This window comes from Caloenas nicobarica, chromosome 8 (genome assembly GCF_036013445.1).
Source record: "Caloenas nicobarica isolate bCalNic1 chromosome 8, bCalNic1.hap1, whole genome shotgun sequence".
NCBI classification, from domain to species: Eukaryota; Metazoa; Chordata; class Aves; order Columbiformes; family Columbidae; genus Caloenas; species Caloenas nicobarica.
The window spans coordinates 29,699,224-29,720,055 of NC_088252.1; the positions used below are offsets into that span (position 1 = coordinate 29,699,224).

Sequence of the window (20,832 nt, forward strand, 5' to 3'; positions counted from 1 at the left end):
CGCTCCGGCCGCGGGGACCCCGGGCCGCGCCGCGGGGCCTCCCGGGCCCAGCAGGGCTGGCCGGCGGGTGCGGGGGGAGCCCCTGCGGCTCCAGCGGGCAGCGGTCGCCGGGCCCCGCGGGAGCCGCGCCCGGCCCAGCCGCCCGGCCCAGCCGCCCGCAGCGCGGCGGCAGCGTGCGCGCTGCAGACGCCCCGTCCCGCGGCCGCGTCGGGGCAGCGCGGCTGCTGGGGGCGGCCTGGAACCCGCGCGAAATGGCCGGTGCTGCCGCGCGGTCGGGGTGGCCGCTGGGCCCTGGAGCGCGGGGGTCGGCCGCGCGGCCGCTGCCGGGGCTGTGAGGCGGCGGGAGGCGCGCGAGGCCTACGCCGTCGTGTCTGCTAAGGCAGCACCGCCGGTGCTGCTGGCGATGCCGGGCACCTCGGGGGAGCGTCAGCCGGCGACACGAGGAGTTATGCCCATACTTAGGTATTTTATTTATGGTTCTGTTTCAGTCCTTGAATAAATTTAAGCTGTACCTTTCCAAGAACGTAGGAAGGGCATTAATAAGTTTCTTGTGCTCTTTGTCACCCTTCCAAGTACTATGAGTATTAAGACTTTAGTACAGGTCCTTTGTTACTTATATGACGCTGTATCTACTTGTCAAAACTGAACAATTGAAGACGAACAAATAGTGAAAGGTATAGATATACAAGATACCCTAACCAAAGAAATGAGTTAGTCCAAAGACTCAAAGAATCACAGGTTGGTTGAAGTTGGGAGGTGCTGGGGTCCGTCTGGTCCCAGCCGCGCTCCAGCAGGGTCGCCGCGCTCCAGCAGGGTCACCGCACCGCGTGTCCCGCCGGCCTCTGAACACCCCAAGGACGGAGACTCCACCAGCTCCCTGGGCAGCGCCCGGGCGCCTCCCAGGGAAAAAGTGTTTCCTGGCGTGCAGAGGGACCCTCCTGTGTGTCCGTTCGCGCCTCCGGTCCTGGCCCTGGCACGGCGGGCAGAGCCGGCGCTGTCCCTGCCGCTCCCGCGGGGGTGGGCGCAGTGATGGGGTGGCCCGGCCTGCGCTCCCCAGCCCGCACAGTCCCGGCTGTCCCAGCCGTTCCTCAGCTTTCTTGCCCCCTCATCATCCTCGTGGCCCTTTGCTGGGCTCTGTCCAGTGTGTCAGTCTCTCCCTCACGTTGGGGGTGCCCAGCCCTGGACACCGTCCTGGCCTCCCCAGCAGAGGGGGTGGGTGGATGGATACCCTCCCTGCTGGTGTGGCTTCCCCAGCAGAGCAGAGGGACGGACGGACGGACGGATGGATGGATGGATGGATGCCCTCCCTGCTGCAGCTGCCAGGCTTGGCCTCCTGCCACCCAGGACACCAATCACCTCTGCAGCAAGGGCACATTGCTGGCTCACGTTCAATTTGGTATCCACCGGGCAATCCATTATCTTCCTGGAGACAATGACCTATACCTGCCTTTTCACCAGAATGAACTGAGGAAAGTCTGTTATGAAGGGGATTCCTTTCTAATCTGAAATGGCAAATGGGTTTTGTAATGAAAGGATTTGAAAACTAAACAAACTCTCAATGCAAACTGATGAAAAAACAACATTCCACCTCCAAATTCCCCGGTATAGGAAGTTATGTTTGAGCTGAGACAATTTTTGTAGACATGTTTTAAAATCAAATTGCATACTTTTAAAAATACCGAAATCAGGCAAGTACTTGACCAACAACAACAAAAAAGCTTTTTAGAGCATACTAGTAGTTTATAAAACATCGCATGCATGCAAATGTGCAAATCGTAATTATAGGTAATGCCAGTAAAGTGGTGTGTCAGTAGGGGTTACTAAATTTTCTGCTATGCAGCCCTTTTTCAGATATCCGCTGCTTTGACAGACTTTCTCTGATGGTGTTGAGCATGGTTTGTGTCTGTCTCAGATTGAAGTTTTGAGAAATTTTTAGCCAGCACATTTCAGCTGTGTCTAGCTTGTTGCTTTGCCAAGTTTTTGAGAGAAAACAATAGAATGGCCGGTGTTGGTGGTTGCCCTCCCCCCGCTCCTCCCCGCCCCCTCCTCCCACCGCCTCCTTTGTGTTGTGTTTCAGTGGAGAGAAAGAGCATCATTCCTTCTGGTTTCCATGTGAAAAACAAACAATCAAAACGAAACCCTAGGCTGGTCGATGTTAGGCTTGGAATTGTGACAGAGAAGTGCTTCTGCACCCCTGTTTGCACATGCTTGTTTGAGATTTTTCAGATGTTGGTAGTTGAACAGGCTGTAAAACCTCTAGTTCCCGTGTGACCGGATTGCACATCCACACGCCCGTGCCCCCGTGCTGACTGGTTACTCTCCTTTCCCCGCAGCCTGGAGGGGAAAACTCACTGGAAGAACCCGAGAGATAATCAGGTGTCCCGTCGGCTTCCAGATCAAACAGAAGAAAAGATCCTGTGACATGAGGATAGAAGGAAAAGAGCCGGGGAAAAAAAAAAAAAGAATGCTTGGGGCAGGCTCTCATGAGATGAAGGCTAAGATGGGAAAGCATCCAAGCCTAGGACAAGGTAAGGAAAAAAAAGTGCTTTGCCTCAATTTTGATGGAAGAGGATAAATTCAAGACTAAGTGAAAAATATATGAGGATGGGAGCTGGCCAGGGAAACTGTTACATGCCAGCACACACCATAGGACTTAATAAAAGCCTGGTGAGGAGGAAGAAGGAATAGGTATCCTGGATAAAGAGACAACATTCAGAAAGAACGGACATAGCAGCTCATCAGGTGAACACTGGTGCTCTGAACAAGAGCCAAGTCCCATGGAGAATGAACCTGTGATCAGACAATTAAAAATTACACCACAATGTGTGTCATGGAAGTCTAATTGCCATCGCACATTATAGACCTTCCTGCTTTTAATTACAGAATAATACTGTTATTTTAGTAGGAGCTTCTCTATAACTTAGGTAAAAAGACATTTCAAAACACCAAATACAAAGAAGTAGCTTTGGAATCTAGTTAGGATTTGTATAGCAGCAACAGAAACTGCCACCCTGTAAATGGACTGTGTTAACCGTAAACTTCTAAAGCGCTTAATTAGCCATTTACACTTAAGCTATATAATTTTGCAGATGTGCACAGTGAGTCCAACCATTAAATTAATAAAACATTGTAGGGAAAGTTTCAGAATAAAACATCAGTTTTGTCTCTGCAAAATCTGGAGGAAAAAAGAAAGAGAGTTGACTCCGTGTGTTCAGTCCACGTTTGAAGTACTGGAAATCAGTTTTACAACACTACAGCTGAAAGAGTAATCTGTATGGTTAGGAGAGAGACACGTTGTGAAGTGCATAGCTGGATATATAAAAATAACATATCCTGATTCAAGACTGTACTGAGAGGTTTGATTCCATTTTTGCCATGCCATCTCTGTCTTGCCCTGTTACAAAAGCTGTTCTGGGTCATCCCCTCTGCTTTTTTAAACCCTTCTATCCTTGAAATTACTGGCAGGCTAGGCTGGACATTCATTATTTGAGAATTTAGAATAGTCTGCATAGAATTTTAAAATTTGGCACAAATATTTCCTAGTGCTAGGATTTCAATATAAGGTTACTTCTTCCAATAGGACTGAAAGAGCATTGGTGTTTCTATTTGAATAATCAAAACATTCTGCCGTCACTCCAGCTTATTTCAACCTTTCACATTCTCTTTTCCTAATGGGCATTCTCTTTGCCTGTCCCAGAGACACTTCTAGTTTTGGCCTCATTTCCTTCAAAAAAATCCACCTGTTACACAAATTTAGTCCACTGAAAAGCCAGACTGTCTTGTAGATCTTGCATTTGCTTGGTGTGTGTTACTGAACACACAGCAGTGCACACATGTTTAGTAGATTAAGGATTTCTTATAATGTGATAAAATAAATACTCTCATAAGCGGTGAAGCAAGTAGGTTTCAATTTCTTTTGATTTGTATCATCTTTTGGTTTGATTCTCAGTGGCCTATAATGCAAGCTACAATAGCAGCTTTTCTCCTGGTTGCATGAATAACCTGGCATCTATTGAGAAGTAAATTGATGCTGAGCCTTTTTTTTTCTCATTAGTCTTTACAAAACTAGTTAAAAATTAGAAATGCTGAGACCTCTCTCTGTTTTCTTAAACTTAATGAAAAGGTTTAAATGTTATTGGAGAGCACAGACCGTGTACAGATGATTTCACAAACTGCTTCTCCTTTGGCAAATAGGCTGGCAGAGCATGGTGTGTTTTTCTGCTCACCTGCCCACACTGTCCTCTGTCCCCGCTTCGCTGGTGATTCTTCTGGGCTGGGAGGCCACAACACCTGCTGATGAGGATTTGTGGCTGGGAGCAGAACGCAGGGGTTTGTCACCCATTCCACTCCTCATTTGCCCTGACACTAAGGGCAGGCAATACAGATATATATTTGTTCCCCTTTTTTTTTTCTTTTTAACACTCGACTAAAACCAGTAAGTCCATCTCTTGCTCTGTATTTGTACATGGGAGTCCCAGTCACATATCCAAGGTGTAGGTGCTACTGCCTCAGTACATAACAGTCAATCTTACAGTTTCTTACTTGTACAGATGTGGTGACCAGAATCTTAAACTCTCCCAAAATAGATTTTAGTACCTCATCTTAACATGCATTTCATTCCTTACTCCAGGAAGTGCTAAAACTCTTAATACTTAAAACAAACAAACTAGCAGACGATAAAATTCCTGGAGATGCAAAGCTCTGAAGTTGCAGAGATTCTAGCAGGGATTTGGGAAGAAGCAGTGGTAATGCTTCCACCAAGTTACTCAGGCTTACAACAGTGTTCTAGTGCCCTGCTAGACTTGTGCTCAATTTCAAGCTAGTACTTCCTCCAGTTTAGGCCATGTAATTAACTCCAGTCTCATGTGAAAATTAAAAAAAAAAATCAGAATGATATACTGGGAATGTTATTTCTGATTAGGTGAATTCGGTTGCTCTCTGTTGGAAAACCTTAGTACTGTTACATTCAGATGTTTCAACTCCTTTCACAGCAAAAGAAGTATAATAGCATCAATATTAGAATAGAATAGAGTAGAGTAGAGTAGAGTAGAGTAGAGTAGAATAGAATAGAATAGAATAGAATAGAATAGAATAGAATAGAATAGAATAGAATAGAATAGAATAGAATAGTCGAAAGGCACTGACAATTATCATCTAGTCCCACTGCCTGACCACTTCAGGGCTGACCAAAAGTTCAAGCGTGTTACTAAGGGCATTGTCCAAATGCCTCTTCAACACTGACAGGCTTGGGGCATTGACCACCTCTCTAGGAAGCCAGTGTTTGAACTTCCTCTTGGCAAGGAAAAGTTTCCTCATGTCAAGCCTGAACGCCCCTGGTGCAGCTCTGAGCCGTACCCATGTGTCCTGTCCCTGGATCCCGCAATCGGCACCTCCATCTGCACGTCCCCTCCTCAGGAAGACGCAGAGGGCAACGAGGTCACCCCTCAGCCTCCTCTCCAAACCAGACAAACCCGAAGTCCTTGCCTTGGACTAGAATGTTACTAGAAAAGTGATACATTAACAATAATGCTCAGCAATTATAGTTGTCAAAGACGTATGTAAGCATTAATCCCCATCTCTGAGCAGTCAACAATTACCACATCCATTTTTTACTGAGGAAAATTATGGCGCTCATTTAGATTAAATGGAAAGATAGTTCGCAGTTTATGCTAGCATGAAAACACAGCGGTGTTGCCTGGGAGGTTATTTTTATAGACCTCCAAGCAATTGTTTCAGCGTGACACCATCAGTTCGGGCAACACTGGTCCTTCCTTATCCGACTCCCTCAGGACTGCACAAATCAGCAATACAGACCTGCGGTGTAACGCCTTCCACACCAGACCTCTCTGACAGGGTCTTGTACTCATCAGAGCAGAATGATGTGAGCCTGGAGGTTCGCATCCCTGGGTTCTTGACCTAGGTGTGCCAAGATGCTTGAGGGATAATTAGCAAGGTCTTTAAGTGGATTTTACCATAGGATGTTCGGGTTTGCACAAGAAAAAGGTCTTCAGTCAAGGTGACAAGATGTTGATCAGAAATCCTTGTTATCAAAACTACCGCTGCACAAAACGCTCTGTGGGTGTTAAACCCCATCTCTCAGTGTCAAATATGCTGAAGGACAGTGGTCTTGTCACAGCACTGAAAAATACTTAGGCTGGACATAAACAGAAGTGTATCTAGTGAACAGTTAAAGGAGTGCTAACTTACAGGTTCCTTGTTTGTGCTGATTGTGGGCTGCAGTGTTGTAAATTCCACTTAAGAGATGGGTGATAGTTTTTCTGTTGAAAGTCCGCAGAAAGCAACTTCTCGCTGTGTCACATTCACAGGTCGACGTTGGCTGTGCCGGGTATGTTTGCTGTCTCAGGTGTATCATTCCAAGAAAATATCCCCATGTTAAGAGGTTGATCCTTAAGTTTACTTTCCATCACAGTTGCAATAGCCATCAAACGTAGCTACCTTGCAATATATGCAATATGAAGTGGGTTTCTTAAAAACGTTTTGGGGCTTTATTGGGAAGCTGGACATAATTAGTCTGACAATGCCCTCTGACAATTAGTCTAACAATGGTCCATGTATATCAGGCGTGGCTCAGTGATGATTTTCTAGCTGCATGGTTCACACATAGCATTATTTATCCTGTGCAAACATTGAAACAACATCTCATGCTTTTCTCACTGTACAGTCTGGTTATTTTTTCATTGTCTTTTATCAGGATTTTCATCAATGTTTCCCCACAGCTTCCAGATTGTTCACAATGCAGATGCAGCAGTTCTGTTCACTGGGCTGGGCAACAGCAATCACGTTACCCATGCCCTGCATTCTTTACATTAGTTGTTCATAGGAAGACAAATTTAATTACAGCTAGTAGTAATTGTGGACAGACGGACACTTGGTTGTTTCTTTTAAAAGCCACAGTTGGCATAATAAGAAGGCCTAAGCTCCGTTTGCTTCTTTCTGAGCTTTTGCTAGTGACTGTTTATATTTTGATGCAGCCTATTGCCAGTGACGGTCAGCTCGTTATAGCACTTTACCCTGATATAGCTGTTGTGGCTGGCACTTGAGATCTGAAGCAGGTGGGTTTGAGTGGGTTCTGAACCTTAGAATTTATCAGTACTATTTTTGTGGCCTTATTTTTATTTTCCGTAAGTATGTAAAACATTTAGAAGTTTCTGGGTTTTATTGCTGTGTTCTCTGCTACAGGAAGCATAAAAATTTTGTAGGTGGGAAATCCCTGCCATTATTTTTCGTCTAAATGTATAATTTATAGCTTTTATAAAAGCTATAGTACAAAATTATTTGTGCCATGATTCTTGCTTTGAAAAAAATTAAACCCACTCCACTTGTACACCAGTTGAAAATCGATTTATTTAAATGTTTAATGCGTTTAATGGTCCAGCTGAGAGATCATAGGATTTAGCCTGTAGTTATTAAGCACTTAACAGTGATATGGCTTACATTCAGGAGGCCCATTTGGATAAAGCATGGTATCACTTATGTGCATATATGTTGAGGAAATGTGTTTCATTTAGGAAAAAGGTACAGCAAAGAGTAAACCTCTCTTTATGAAACCAGCAATTATGAAAAGCATAGTAGAAAATATTTTGGTTCTAGCTCTGGCACATTTAAAGTCCATAGCTTCACTTAAATTAATGAGCTTTTTCCTTCTAGCATTTTAGGTATATTTGGAACTACTGGCAGGCTTCAAATATTATATGCAAATCTTTAAAGAGACCCTTTTGTGATTATTTGTATTAGAGAGGACAGAGTTTTGTTCTGGAGTAATAGACGTGAAGGAGGGAGCGCTGCATTTTCCTAATGATTACTATCTCTACACTGTTTTTCTGTTCAGTTTTGTATTGCTTCTTAACTGAACTTGGAGAGTTAAGACAGATCAAAGCTGTGCATTGGTCCAAATAAGAAATGGAAAAAGATCAAGAAGTGAGACAGCAGCAGGAGTCATGTTTTGGAGCATCTGTGACAGGAGAAAGGATGGGGAGATGTCAGGTAATCGGTAGGAGAGTTCTTACACGCTGCAGAGTCATGCTGGAGAACATTGTCATTAAACTATAAAGATGGTAAATGGAGATGGGCAAGACCAGAAGCTATGGGTTACGGTAGGCTTCTTTAAATTTTTAATCTAGCTTTTTAAAAGCTGCTCATATTAAACAACTCTGATAGGGACATCTGTATAATGCTTGTCTTGTACCTGCTCATCACAGCTTTCAGAGACCTCACTGTCCAAATACATAAAGCCCGCAGAGCGACTCATGGTTGATGCAAAGGGAGTTTTAATGCTGGTTGCAATGTAACGGGGAGTGAGCTGTGGAATTCCACTTACTTGAATGTAACATCTGTGACGGTGGAACATGACCATGGGCAACAGACCAGGACAGAACAAACAGGATTTGTAGGTAGAGGTCTTTTACTAGATCAGCTGATTCAGTAGGAGAAAGCAGTCAGGCTGTTGGACACACGAGCCCTTCTTTAGTCGCAGATAAAACTATGGACTCAACAGCCTTACTGGTATCATGGCATATCATAATATCGCTCCTCATTTGCCTCTCTGTTCCACAGGCAACAAACTGCCTGTTTCTTTTCCCTAACATTGTCTCCTTCTCTTTTACTTCAAAGCTGTCAGCTATCTCGTCTTTCAGAGATGATCTAAGTGATACGCACCTAGTGAAACTCTGAGCACTTGCCTTCTAGTTGTATTTAGCTCAGCTAATTTTACTTAGGTCCGGCCACATCTATTTTGAAAGCCTCCGAGTGGTCAAAGGCTTGTCTGTTTTTTACAGCTACAGCAACTGGTTTAATGCAGCATAATACCTCTATTTGCAAATCTAATGATTAACTTTTGAGGGATGGAAAAAATGAATTAAGAAAAACTTGAGTGTATACTGGACCCGCCAGACTGAAAACAGCAGCAACAGGATTTGTAGTCATTTAAAAACTACTAAATTTTACCTTTGTGCTCAAGCCTTGCAGTGACTCTGGTTGCTGTGTAAGGAGGCAGTCCAGAAATGCTCATCTCCATAATCCCTGCTATAGGGATCTTATTCCGAACGTTGTGAAGGCAAAAATGTATCCAGGGTCATGCAACATTGTGACAGACCCTGATACCAGTCTCTGGTTTAAGTGCATTTCTCGCCCTTGTCTTGTCTCCTTGGTCATGTTCATTGATCCTTAGACTTCTGGCTGTACTCTGGCGAGCACCGCGGGGCAGAAACTTGTATATGTTGCCTTCCAGTGTGCAGTCCTCTGAAATGTGCTGGGGTACAGCAGGAGTAATTAGTGCAGCTTGTACAGCTTTGCTTGCTCTCCTTTGCAACAACAAGGTTATTGAACATCCTGTTTTTTCTGAAGCTCGGTACAGTTCATTCAGTCATACCATTTATAGGAGTAAACCTCCTGTAAAATAACGAACTGTTCACCCATCCAGCCAGGCAGGGTCTCAGTATTTGCACAGATCATCTGGTACCACCTCCTGGCACCAGCAGGTGACCTTAGTTCAGTCCTGGAGTAGACGGTGAGTGAACCTGGACAGGCAAACACGTGCTCACGTGGGGACCACCACTGGGGCTGTTCCCAGCCCTTCTTTGTTGCTCAACCTTTAGTGTCAGATCAAACCAGTAGAATGATGCCCAGCATTCCCTTGGGGTGGATCCTTAAAGGGCATGAGTCATGCACATTTCCAGTGTTGTTTGTCCTCTATCTGCTTTTCCCAGCTTTGTGTTGGGACTCCACTGCAGGACTTCTAGTACTTTGAAAATACATTTCACATGGCTGAGTTTGCTTTGAATACATTCAGTGACAAACACTTCATGATAAATGTGTCCCTTATAACATCAAAATGGAAGTGTTTGAATATTTTGTGCGTTCTCAGCATCTGTTATGTTGCTACGTTGCAGCCTTTGAATGACCCAGGATGTTAGGACATTGCAACAGGAATATTTTTATTCTTGGTTTCAACGTTGCCCCATTTGTAATTATAGAGAGACATAAATCTTGCTCTACCTTTTGCTCTCGCGGGGCCAGGTAAAACTGTCTGTTTAGATTTCTCAGAGTTCCTTTTCAGCAAAGACAGAGAATACACAGCGGATAACGGTTTCTGAAGGCTATGGCCTCGCTCCCTGACTTCTGTTATTATGGAATGGAGGAGAGTAGCCAGGCCAAACAACAGACCTCGGCTGAACTGAACGGGCCTGAGACTCGCTTGCCAAGCCTGCGGTGGACTAAAAAACAATTTCTCTGCATCTATATAGTGAATGGGAATGCAGGAAAAGCTGTAAAGGAAAGGGAAATGGTTGAGAGAAAGAAACACGTGAGAGAGGCCTTGGAAAAGGAGATGCTGGAGGGGGCGCAGCATAAATGAAAACAAGTGACATTGAAAGAGAAGAAATGCTGAAAAGGATTGCAGCTCTAAGGAGTTTTCAGAATTGGAAAAGGAAGAGACCTGTAAGAACAAAAATAATGTTTCTTTTGCGGTTCTTGGTGATGAGATTACAATGATGTAGTGCAGAGGGGAGAGGCAAAGTCAGGGACTTGTGCTGGGACACTAAGTGAGATGAATTTTAAAAAGGTTTCAGTGCTGAGCTAGGAGAATAGGGAAGTTAAAGAATTATATGGAAGAGAAGTCTGAAGACAGGCTGGTGTGCTTTGTCAGGTAGGGACATTTGGCAGTATTTCTGGACACCATTGCCCAGAAAGACATGGAAAATAAGAAGAGCAGTAGGCAAATTTTATAGCAAGCCCTCCCTAGGAACCCAGTGGATTGTGATATGTAAGAGTGAGATACAGTCAGCAGCTTCGCTGGGGCTAGCATTCAACTACTCATGCTGCACAATACTTTGCTTCAATTAGATCTTTTCTGCTCCATCTTTCCCTAGCAGAGCTACTACTCTGTTCACTTTCCAGTAAAGGGATCGAATTTCCAATAAAGGAATGGAAAAATTAGCTGGAACAATTATATGCAAGTCTACATGCAGCATATGTTTCATTCACAGAATCACAGAATCACAGAATGTTAGGGATTGGAAGGGACCTCGAAAGATCATCTAGTCCAATCCCCCTGCCGGAGCAGGAACACCCAGGTGAGGTTACACAGGAAGGCATCCAGGCGGGTTTTGAATGTCTCCAGAGAAGGAGAATCCACAACCCCCCTGGGCAGCCTGTTCCAGTGTTCCGTCACCCTCACTGAGAAGAAGTTTCTTCTCACATTTAAGTGGAACCTCTTGTGTTCCAGCTTGAACCCATTACCCCTTGTCTTACTGTTGGTTGTCTCCGAGAAGAGCCTGGCTCCATCCTCGTGACACCCACCCTTTATATATTTATAAACATTGATGAGGTCACCCCTCAGTCTCCTCTTCTCCAAGCTAAAGAGACCCAGCTCCCTCAGCCTTTCCTCATAAGGGAGATGCTCCACTCCCTTAATCATCTTTGTGGCCCTGCGCTGGACTCTCTCCAGCAGTTCCCTGTCCTTCTTGAACTGAGGAGCCCAGAACTGGACACAATATTCCAGATGAGGTCTCACCAGGGCAGAGTAGAGGGGAAGGAGAACCTCTCTCGACCTACTAACCACCCCGCTTCTAATACACCCCAGGATGCCATTGGCCTTCTTGGCCACAAGGGCACAGTGCTGGCTCATGGTCATCCTGCTGTCCACCAGGACCCCCAGGTCCCTTTCCCCTACACTGCTCTCTAATAGGTCATTCCCCAACCTGTACTGGAACCTGGGGTTGTTCCTGCCCAGATGCAAGACTCTACATTTCCCCTTGTTATATTTCATTAAATTTTTCCCCGCCCAACTCTCTAGCCTGTCCAGATCTCGCTGGATGGCAGCACAGCCCTCTGGTGTGTCAGCCACTCCTCCCAGCTTGGTGTCATCAGCAAACTTGCTGATAGTACACTCAATTCCCTCATCCAAGTCGTTGATGAATATATTGAACAGTATTGGTCCCAGAACTGACCCTTGAGGCACTCCACTAGATACAGGCCTCCAACCAGACTCTGCTCCATTGATCACAACTCTCTGGCTTCTCTCCTTCAGCCAGTTTGCAGTCCACCTCACTACCCGATCGTCCAGTCCACACTTCCTCAGTTTTGCCGTGAGGATGCTGTGGGAGACGGTGTCAAATGCTTTGCTGAAGTCAAGGTAGACCACATCCACCGCTCTGCCATCGTCAATCCACCTTGTTACGTCTTCATAAAAGGCTATGAGGTTGGTCAAACACGACTTCCCCTTGGTGAAGCCATGTTGACTGTCCCTGATGACCCTCTTATCCTTGATATGTCTTAAGATGGCACCAAGGATAAGGTGTTCCATCACTTTCCCAGGGATGGAGGTGAGGCTGACCGGTCTATAGTTGCCCGGGTCCTCCTTCTTGCCCTTTTTGAAGACCGGAGTGACATTTGCTTTCCTCCAGTCCTCAGGCACCTCTCCCGTTTCCCAAGACTTGGCAAAGATGATGGAGAGCGGTCCAGCAATGACTTCAGCCAGCTCCCTCAGCACCCGCGGGTGCATCCCATCTGGACCCATGGATTTATGGATGTCCAGATTGCTTAACTGCTCCCTAACCCAGTCCTCATCAACTGAGGCCGACTCCTCCATTGTCCTGCCTTCCTCTGGGGCCTCAGGGGTACGGGGCTCCTCAGGACAGCCTCCGGCAGAGTAGACAGAGACAAAGAAGGCATTCAGTAATTCTGCCTTCTCTGTATCTTCTGTCACCAGGGCACCCACCCCGTTCATCAGTGGGCCTACATTGCCTCTGGTGTTAGTTTTATCTGCCATGTATTTGAAGAACCTCTTCCTGTTGTCCTTGACCCCTCTCGCCAGGTCTCTCATTGTCTTACATTGTACTTGCATTTAGTATGGTGATAAAAAACTCAATAGATAACATTACTCTTCTTGTTACTAATGGCTGGAACAGCACAAAACAAGTATGCATCCTATCTGGCTGCAAATAAAATTTTAAAAATCTGAAAATTCTGCTTAAATTTTTGTAAAGTGTTCATTTTCCCAGCCAAGCTATGGGTCTGAAAACTGACATGCATAGACTTAGTCATGTTTGAAATTGTACTTTTACTGTGGACTGGATCTTTCCTTTTTCATGTTGGTGGAGAGCCCATCCTGTATCAAAACCAGTGCTGCCTGCGGAACAGTAAGACTTGAGGGAAGAGATGCTTTCAAACCACCCTCTATCTACCCACGTGGTATAAAATGTACCCCAGAGGGAAGGGGAATTCCTGTCCATCAGTGTGGAGAAGGAGGAGATCCAAATCTGGACAACTCATTAACCACTCCAGAACTTCCTCAGCCATTGTGCCTTGTAGGAACTGAAATGTTTGCTTTGAGAGATTTAGAATTTGACTCTTCCACTTTAATCAAGGTGTCTTGAATTTGGCATATAACCTTGACAGATTTCATTAGCAGGGTTCAGATTATACGCATTGTCGAAGTTCCCTTTGTATTTAAGCCCGTGTATGATTTTGATGCTGGGCCTGTACACTCAGTCTCTCCTCATAAATACTTCTCATTTCATGAGCAAAGATTTGAGTGCAACTATATTTAAGTGTGGATGGGGAAAGCACTGTTAATGAAGGTGAATTATCTTTGGAGTCCTTCTTTCTACATTGCTGTGTGAAGTTTTTGTCCAAAAAAAAATCCATTTTACCTTGAAGAGCATTCAGTTGTTCTTGCTTTTCTTTGAAATACTGACCGCTGAAAATTGTTTACTGTGCAAGATGTGGTTAAAGGATCTGGTGCAACTTAAGGGTGTTAGTTTTGCAAAGTACTGCACATAAGAGGAATTGTGCTGAAACCACATGCCGTTGTGTAGTTTCAGTCTTGACTTTCTCTGCCTAGTGTATAGATTTGGGAAAAACATACAACTCTTAAATCAAAGTAATGTATTCCTCAGGTTTACAGTTATTTAAGTTGCATGTGCTATATTCAGATTGGCAAGTAGAAGACAGAAGATGCTGCCTTAATCCTCACGGAATCTCGTGTGAGACAGAAAAACGACGACCGAGGTCTCGGTTTACCTCCTGGTGCCCAGGAACATGCCTTCCTCCATTTGTGGCCAGCGCATGTGCGGTGCCTGGGAGCAGCGTGGCAGAGGGCAGGGGAGGCCGGGGACGCCGGGGCAGGGACACGCCGGGGCAGGGACACGCCAGGGGCAGGGACAGCGGGGCCAGGGACGCCAGGCCGGTGAGCGGGGCCTCGGGCAGCTGCCGGCTCGGGGGTGGCTCCCTCGCGCCGTGGCTGCCGGGGAGCAGAGGTGCCCGCTGGAGCCCGGGCCCACTGGGTGCCTGGTCTGCCGGGAGGGCAGACGTGACGTGGCTGTCCCTTGTCCTGACTGTGGGGCCCGGGGGGTGCAGCCGGGCGCTGTGGGGAGGAAGGCAGCGGGAGCGGGATGGGGCTGTGGCGCTCGGGGCCCTGCTGAGGACCGACCTGCTTGGCAGGGCCTGCAAATGACAAGACAGTCTAAATCAGCCGCTGGCTTCCAGGGGCACTGCCCCTGGGTGTTGGACCATGGAGCCGAGAGGACCGAAATTATGATGTTAGTTGTGTGTAGTGGAGATGAGTCAGTACTGGCGGTGATGCGGGTCTGTTCAGTGGAAGCGCATCTTACTGTAATCCTGTGGACTGATTCTTGCATATGGTGGCTAAAATCAGACGTATAAACAACATGTGTAACACGTTCCTGGCGTGTATCCTCCTGCTCTGCTACACTTCCAGAGGAAGCAGAAACTTCAGAAGCTGTAGGCAAAAACTCCTCAGCTGCTTCTTACTGTTTTCTTGCTATTATGTGCTATGGTGTGTACTGCTCAAAAATGAGGCTTCCATCAATTCTTTAAAGTTCATTGTTTACAGTTTCTTGCTCAGGGGCTATGGTTTATGACTTTATTCTCTGGGACTCCGTATCTATCAATCGGGGCATATGGTTTACTTATTTACTGATCAGGGCATAAGATTTAAAGTCTAACCCTATTTATAAACTGTAAAGCACCAACGATCATTTGGGTTCCAAGATATGTAGTTTAACACTTGAAGTTCAGGGTTTACAGCTTAATGTTAAATGAAAAGGTCCAACTCCTTAGATAATAAATTGTAAGCCCTGAACCTCAAACAGTCGGCTGTTTTGTGGGGTTCATATCTTGGCCCTGGTGCCAGCCAGCATTCTGCTCTGTGGTCTGGTCTGAAGCAATGAGCAGGAGGTAATCGGGCAAGTGTTTGAAGAAGCAGATCTGCTTACGCATGCCTGAATTGCAGGAGGGGTGACATGGCTACGCCAAAAATGCGGACACGGCAACCTCCTGAAAGGTTAACCTGCAGTGACTGCTGAGCCTGATTTCTCTCTTGCACCAAACCCAAATGTTGTGGTAGTCTTCAAAATGGGGGCGGAGGCACAGATTCGTGTTTGTTTGTCCACTAAATTTGCTTTCTTGTGCTTTTCTGCAGGGCTTTCCGTTTTTGCATTCCTTTATGCTTTTATAGGACGACGCCTTTTACTATGTGTGTTCGTAAGCAGCAAAGCACAAATTATTGCCACAACGGATGCCGAGGCGGTGGGGTGACGCTGGACAGGGCCTGCTGGCCGCGGGCCCTGGGGACACATCCCGCCCGGCCGGGCTGCACGGCCTGCCCCGCTCGGCCTCCGCCGCTCCGCCCGGCTCCCCGTGCGCGCGGGTCCACCTCTCTGCGCATGCGCGGTGCTGCGGCCGCGCGCGCCGGTCGCGCGGGCACGTCGGCTGGCAGCACGCATGCGCAGAGCCGCGGCCCCGCCCCGCCCGCGGGTGGTCCCGTTGCGCTGCCGCCCGCCTTCCCGCGCACGCGCAGCGCCGCTCCCCCGCGGGCGCGGCCGGTGAGCGCGATGCGCTGCCGTGCGGGGCGCGCGCGCGCATGCGCAGTAAGGGCGCGGCGCCCACGGGCCGGCCGCTGGTCCCGGCGCGGTGCCCCAGCCCGCCGCCTCACGCATGCGCCGTGCTGCGGCTGCCGCGTGCTCAGCGCTGCCCTCCCTCGGCCGCCGGCAGTAGCGCGGCGCCGCTGCCCGCCGCTCGGCGCGGGGCTGGGGCTCGCCCCGCTCCGCGAGTAACCGGCCGCGTTCGCCGCTCCTTCCTCCCTGGGCTCGGCAACAGACTGCCGGCTCCTCGGTGCTCCGCTGCGCGGTGGAACGGGCGGGCCCGGAGCGGCGCCGCGGTGCCGCGGGCGGTGCAGCAGCTCCCCCGCTCGCTGACACGGCGCTGCGGGCCCGTTCGGTACCGGGGCGGTGCGGCGCCGCGCTGCCGGCGCTGCTCGCCGCCTCCGCCCGGCCTGCCCGCCTGCAGTGCCGGAGCTGCAGCCAGCGGGAGGGCGGCGTGCGAGCCTCGGGTTGCGGCTGCTCGGAGCTGAGCCCGGGGCCAGCGCTGCGGCCGGCGCGGCGGCACCCTCCCGCCGTGCGGGGCGCCCAGGCGCGCACGGCAGGCCCTGCCGGCAGCGCGGGGGCTTTCCGTGCGGGGCCCGTTGCTGCCCCGCAGCAGCCGGTGCGCCCTCTGCCCGGGGCTGCCGCAGCCGCAGCCGTGCGGAGCGCGGCCGGCCGCTCTGCCGGTGGCAGCCCCGCCTTCTCGGGTCAGTAACCTGAGCACTGGGGCAGCGGGCACACAGGCTGAAAGAAAGGCAGCCCCCAGGCACGGACGGGGGATGCCTGCCCGAGTAACGAAGATTTCTGCTGAGCCTCCCTGGGCCCTGCTTGCCCCATGCGGCTCCCCAAAGCCACGGGACTCCCCAGTCCTGTGTGTGCCAGCGGGTCACACGTTGCTTCGCTGTTCACCCAGCCACCCAGCAGCACCCAGCCAGCCGTGAGCAGCACACAGACGCTGAGCACCCCGCTGGGACAGAGCTCCCAGCCATGTGCAGCCTGCTTGTGTGTGGTGTGGCGGTCTGGAGCTGCCATCATCCCTTGTGCCCCATGGCGGTGCAGTAAACCATTTCAGCATCGCTTCCAGTGCCCGGGCAGGGTTCCTCCCGGTGCGGCTTGAATTGTACTTGTGACACTGGCATTAAACCCAGTTTCCTGGTGGATCTATCTCTATGCAAACCAATGTCCTCCTTTCATCAGCCTCTTTCTGCTCCTCCTCTGCCTGTGCGCAGCAGAAACCCGGAGCTGACTGCTTTGTGGCACGCTGTTCTGGCACTGGGAGTTTGTAATGAGGTCGGTTTGACTTGGGCCGCTTGTGCTGTCTCTTAAGCAGTGTGAGGGAAGCAAAACCCTGCTTCTCTCACTTCCTTGGTTAGAATCTTTCCTGCTAGCTGAGTCTCTTCAGTGTTTGGAGTTTTTAAAGGCTATGGGTTTTTTACCCTTTCCTGAGTGCTGCTTTCTGAGCAGTGTGAAGATGACCTAAAGGTAGGTGCTTTTGATGTTGTGTGCCATGTTTTCTGTGGAAGAAGAGCTAGTGCTGTGCTAAGTGAAGCAGCACAGGTCGCACGTGGAAGGTGGAGGGCTGGAGGGGACTGGCTGGATTCCCCGCTCCGGGGTGGATGGGAGGAGCAGTTGTGGTGACAGCTCACTGCACATGTGGCACCACTGGGCACAGTGGTGGGTGGTCGCTTTGGAGTCTGGAATCTTTGCTTTTCTTCTACTACCTGTAGTGAATGAGAGGGTGGCTAGGTCAGCAGGGACTGCTTATTTTTTCTTTTTTGGTTGACTTTTGTACATTGTTATGCCAGATGAGGCAGACACTTCCAGCGTTGCAGAGCCTGTGCCGCGGTTGCCCTGAGGAGTGCCGTCTGCCACGGGCTGGGATAACCGCGTGCCTGAGCAAGCCCGAGCGTCTGTGGGGGCTGCTGTGGCATCTGGGCGATGACGTAGAGCCGGAGAGCATGGCGAAGCAGTGCAGAGGTTCAAATGTATTTGTGGGAGCAATTCTGGGCCTTGGATTTAGGATAGTTCTGGAAGGGCTGTGCAGTTGCTTGGCCTCTTGGTAACAACTGTTCTTTTTTTTGCAGGTACTGAAGCAGAGTCTGGCTCTTGAAGGAGCACCACAGACTGGAGCTCTGCAGGATCTGTGGCCAGGCACTAAGGACAAGCTCTGACTTGCAGTGTGGACACAGCGAAGTCCTGGGGCTGTGCCGCAGATGGGGCAGGCTGGGGGCGGCAGGGGGTTGTGCCCTGGCTGGGGATGAGACGGACTGTGTGTCAATCTGGGTACCGCTGGGTGGAGGGAGCAGGAAGTTGTGTCTGGGAGGCTGAAGTTTGGGCATTTAGTGAGTGATGTGCAAGCCTGGCAACGGGAATTTGCTAGATGTGCCAAGTGGTTAGGTTCCTTGGACTACAAATGTTCATCATGTGAGTAATAGGCTAAAAACCCAGTCTGTTTTACATAATAAAAATTATCTTCCCAGCTGCAATGTTTTACCATTCTTCTGGCAACTCTGTGGGGCATTCTCTGGTTAGTCTTTAGAGTGGGATTTACTGGTCAGAGGCTTTTGGGATGATGTTGGTGACTGCAGGAACGGTGTTGCCTTTTGTTACGAACACTTCTCTCCCTCAGCTGAGACCACTTCCCTTAAGGAGAGGCTGGTTGGTGATTACAGGTGTTGCTGCCTCTGGAGTTTTGCCTACAGAGCTGAGAGGACCACGGATATTAAATTAATTGTCTGTAATGGACATTTAGTACTCATTGCATTGTGGGAAGGTTCAGTGGAAGTGCAGCTTGATAGAGTGGATCAATGATTCTTACATACGGCCCCTTATGAGGGGCGGCTGAAACCAAACAGCAACTGCAAAGTGCTTCTGGTGTGTGTGCATTCCCATTCTGCTGCCCTTCCAAATGAGGGTGAAACTTGGAAAGTTCCAGGCAAAAGTTCCCACCTTCTTTTTATTTTTCTCTTTACTGTTTTCCTACTCACATATAGTTTGGCATTTCTTGCTTAACACTGAGTGCTCAGAGTTTTTCATTTATGGTTTATTGTTTAGAGTTTGTGGTTTTCAGTGGTTTCTCACTCAGTAGTTACGATTTGTTACTTTTTTTGTGGAGCTCTGTATTTATTAGGGTTTACTGTTTACTCATTTATTGATCAGAGTGCCAGATGTAAAAATTTGATCTCGTCCATAAACTTTAAATCCCCAGTGACTGCTCGGGTTCTGAGATTTGTAGTTTATCACTTTAGGGCTTACTGTGTTAAATGGGGAAGTCTAAGGCCCTAAATAATAAAACACAAGCCCCGAACCCTCCACAGTAGACTGTGAACCCTTCCCTGGCATTAGTAACCATCATGCACCAGGCCTAATATTCATTGTGAATCCACTAAGAAAGGCACTCAGGCTCTGTAAATTATTGATAAAAATTCAATTTATTGAAGCTAACACTAGAAGGAAAAAGAGCATAGTGTAATCTTACATTCCTTCAGATGCTGGGAACATCACATGGTGCAGATTCAGAGACCTCCGGTGGAGGCACAGCCCACAGTGCAGCTCTTGTCTATGGGGAGGTTCTGTTGACATTGTGGTCTTCAGAGCTCTTACGGGATTTTCTTGTAAGTGAATGATTCTATTTGTCCTTTCACTGTCAAACAAGAGAACGTTCACTTGAGAACATGCTGCTTCAATGTAAGATAAAAACAAATACATGTAACCACCAGTTCCAAGTAGGAATTGCCTACAGGCTCCTTCGTCACAGTAAGTCAGCTAAGTTTGTGCTGTGATCGAGGTGTATGTGCAACACAACACACACCCGAAGGCCAAGTTGTACATGCAGCACAGCACTGCAGAGGCCTGTGCCTTCTCAGGTTAACTGTTACATCGATCACTGACTCCTCACCTGTTCACTAGTTTTCTGGTTGGGTTCACTACAGTGACCGTCCCCGTGGCCCCCAGCGTTCCCCCCGCACACTCAGACCCGAGGTCTGGGTTTGATGCCTCACACGCCGCTGCTGCTGCGGGACGAGGCGGGAGCTGCCCCAGTTTCCTGCAGGGCCCCAGTCTGCGTGTGGGGCCGGGGTACAGGCGGGTGAGATAAGAGTTGTTCTTTGATCAACAGAACTGACTCCTGTCCTTGGAGGAAAAAGCAGGCAGACAGTTACACCTCTTGTTGAACCTCATGAGGTTCGTGTCAGTGAATGACCGCGGTTGGTTCTTTACTTTTTAGTGTCACTCTCTGGAGCTGCACGCTTTCAGCTTTCCTGACTGAGCCAGATGCGTAGCAGCAGCAGCAGCAGCAGCAGCAGCAGCGTCGCGAGGGCCGGAGCTGTGGCGGTGGATCCGTGAGCGCAGATCCCGCTGGCGGCGCGAGCCCATCCCGCGGCCTCGCTGGGGTTGTCTCCTGTGGCGGTGCTGGAGGGAAGGGGCGAGACGCTTTCTAGCGTCAGCGAGAGCGTTTCCTTGTCCGCTGAGTGTGTCCCAAATGGTGTCAGTTTGTCTTAATGTTGTCTTGAATTGCTCAAATCGCTCTGGCTTTTAAAAGATGCCTTGTGTTTCAAGGTGGCCCATTTCCCCCAAATCCTCCGTTAGCTCAGCTGCTCTCCTATCCCTTATTCTGACTGAATTCCTCTGCTTTCTTCTGCGCTATTTTTTTCAGATGCTGAACTCTAATTTGGAATTTTTGTTTTTCAGAGGGGGAGCTGTGAACGCCTGATGCTCAGCAGATCCCACAGCCCAGGCGGGGCACGGAACGTGGGGTGGAACCCGAGCGGGAGACGTGGTGCCGTCCTCCGTCCCCGCCGTGCCGCGGGGCAGCTGCCGGCCTGTGGGACGGGGGCTGCGACTGTTCGGGGCGCTGACCCCCCTTCGTTTTCCTAGGGGAGCCCCCCCCACTTTTTGGGGGCCGCGGTATGTACATATATGTAAATGGCATTAT

At 48.9% G+C, this 20,832-nt stretch overlaps 1 long non-coding RNA gene across 1 annotated transcript; it reads left to right on the forward strand.

The window, feature by feature from the left end:
* The first annotated feature begins 190 nt into the window (after nucleotides 1-190).
* Nucleotides 191-18,466, forward strand: LOC135991405 (uncharacterized). The gene is made up of 3 exons (XR_010606522.1): nucleotides 191-462; nucleotides 2,334-2,528; nucleotides 17,984-18,466. It is a non-coding gene; the product is annotated as an uncharacterized LOC135991405 (long non-coding RNA).
* Nucleotides 18,467-20,832: the final 2,366 nt, after the last annotated feature.